Source organism: Chrysemys picta, unplaced genomic scaffold (genome assembly GCF_011386835.1).
Source record: "Chrysemys picta bellii isolate R12L10 unplaced genomic scaffold, ASM1138683v2 scaf355, whole genome shotgun sequence".
NCBI lineage: Eukaryota > Metazoa > Chordata > Testudines > Emydidae > Chrysemys > Chrysemys picta.
In genome coordinates, this window is record NW_027053062.1 from 20,001 (window position 1) to 22,500 (window position 2,500).

Sequence of the window (2,500 nt, forward strand, 5' to 3'; positions counted from 1 at the left end):
CCTGGGCTCACCCTCCCCGGCCGCAGCGAGGGACTGCCTCCCGGCCGACTGGATCGGGCCCCTGGAAGTCTGGAAAAAAGACTGGAACCTGACGCCTCCGAGGAGGGGGCGCCCAGGGAAGGAGGGAGATCCGGGTTGACCTGGTGACCGGACGGGAAAGAGGCCACCGGGCGTCCCCCCCCTTAAAACCTAGGGATTGACCTGGTGGCCGGAAAGCGAACCGGCCAGCAGGTGAACCCTTTCGATTCCACGGGTTGACCTGGTGCCCGGGAAGCGAACCGGCCAGCAGGTGAACCCGTTCGATTCCACGGGTTGACCTGGTGCCCGGGAGGGGACTCTGAAAATTTTTCAGCCCTTTCGACTCGGGGTTGACCTGGTGGCCGAGAGGGGACTCGCACGGCAGGCAAGCCGCCCTGGGCTCACCCTCCCCGGCCGCAGCGAGGGACTGCCACCCGGCCGACTGGATCGGGCCCCTGGAAGTCTGGAAAAAAGAATGGAACCTGACGCCTCCGAGGAGGGGGCGCCCAGGGAAGGAGGGAGATCCGGGTTGACCTGGTGACCGGACGGGAAAGAGGCCACCGGGCGTCCCCCCCCCCTTAAAACCTAGGGGTTGACCTGGTGGCCGGAAAGCGAACCGGCCAGCAGGTGAACCCTTTCGATTCCACGGGTTGACCTGGTGGCCGGAAAGCGAACCGGCCAGCAGGTGAACCCGTTCGATTCCACGGGTTGACCTGGTGCCCGGGAGGGGACTCTGAAAATTTTTCAGCCCTTTCGACTCGGGGTTGACCTGGTGGCCGAGAGGGGACTCGCACGGCAGGCAAGCCGCCCTGGGCTGACCCTCCCCGGCCGCAGCGAGGGACTGCCTCCCGGCCGACAGGATCGGGCCCCTGGAAGTCTGGGGGGGGGGGGAAATCGCCCCACGCCTCCGAGGAGGGCTGCCCGGGCGGGCCTGGCCCCGGAGCTCGAAAAAAAAAAAAAGGATCGGGCCCACTAGAGACATGGACCAGGCCGCCCTGGGCTCACCCTCCCCGGCCGCAGCGAGGGACTGCCTCCCGGCCGACTGGATCGGGCCCCTGGAAGTCTGGGGGGGGGGGAAATGGAACCTGACGCCTCCGAGGAGGGGACGCCCAGGGAAGGAGGGAGATCCGGGTTGACCTGGTGACCGGACGGGAAAGAGGCCACCGGGCGTGCCCCCGTTAAAACCCCTAGGGGTTGACCTGGTGGCCGGAAAGCAAACCGGCCAGCAGGTGAACCCTTTCGATTCCACGGGTTGACCTGGTGCCCGGGAAGCGAACCGGCCAGCAGGTGAACCCGTCCGATTCCACGGGTTGACCTGGTGCCCGGGAGGGGACTCTGAAAATTTTTCAGCCCTTTCGACTCGGGGTTGACCTGGTGGCCGAGAGGGGCCTCGCACGGCAGGCAAGCCGCCCTGGGCTCACCCTCCCCGGCCGCAGCGAGGGACTGCCCCTCCCCACCCCCCGGCTGACAGGATCGGGCGCACTGGAAGTCCGGGACAGTATTTTCCCCGACGCCGGGGAGGGCGGGCGGAGGGGCTCTGGCGGCCAGCCCGGGCCCCGGAGCTCGAAAAGGAAAAAAGGACCGGGCCCGCGAGAGACGGGGGCCCTGCCGCAGGGGGGGGGGGCAGTCCGACCGGGGCTCACCGTGCGGCAGGCCCGGGCGTCGGCAGGGGAAAGCGGGCGAGGAGGCGCGGGGCCGGGTGCCTACGGCCATACCGGACCGAACGCCCCCGATCCCGTCCGATCTCGGAAGGTAAACCGTCCCGGGCCTGGCTAGTACTTGGATGGGTGACCGCCTGGGAATCCCAGGTGCCGTAGGCAGCTTTTCCCGGTCCGAGTCAGCTCTCTCTCCTTTTCTGGGGGGGAAGGAGAGGGGGGGACGGGCCGGAAAGCCCCTCGTCGCTCCTGCCGAGTCGGAGGTCGCGGCCGCAGGTCACGGGTCTGGGCGCCTGGGGTCCGGCTCCCCACCCACCCGGCTTCCTCCGCGGAGGACCCCCCCCGGGGCCACCGAAGCCGCTGGGGGAGACCCCGGGCATGGGGCGGACTGGCCCGGACCCTCCCGGCCGCCGGCCCGCAGGTCCGCCCCGAATCCCCCCCCGCGGCCACCCAGGCCAGGCCTGGCCAGGCGGGACGGACGGCGGGTGTCCAGCGCCCAGCGGCTTCCTCCAGCGGGGACCCACGGACCCCAAAGCCGCAGGGGGAGGCCCCGGGCCCGGGACGGACTCGCTCGGACCCCCTGCGCCCGGCCGCCGGCCCGCGGGACCGCCCCGAATCCCCCCGCGGCCACCCAGGCCAGGCCTGGCCAGGCGGGACGGACGGCGGGTGTCCAGCGCCCAGCGGCTTCCTCCAGCGGGGACCCACGGACCCCAAAGCCGCAGGGGGAGGCCCCGGGCCCGGGACCGACTCGCTCGGCCCCCCCGCCTCCCCTGCGCCCGGCCCCCGGCCCGCGGGACCGCCCCGAATCCCCCCGCGGCCACCCAGGC

The 2,500-nt window shown here is 71.4% G+C and overlaps 1 non-coding gene across 1 annotated transcript; it reads left to right on the forward strand.

Moving 5' to 3' along the window:
• Positions 1-1,719: 1,719 nt before the first annotated feature.
• On the forward strand, positions 1,720-1,838 carry LOC135978642 (5S ribosomal RNA). Its single transcript, XR_010596022.1, has one exon. It is a non-coding gene; the product is annotated as a 5S ribosomal RNA (ribosomal RNA).
• The last annotated feature ends 662 nt before the right edge of the window (positions 1,839-2,500 follow it).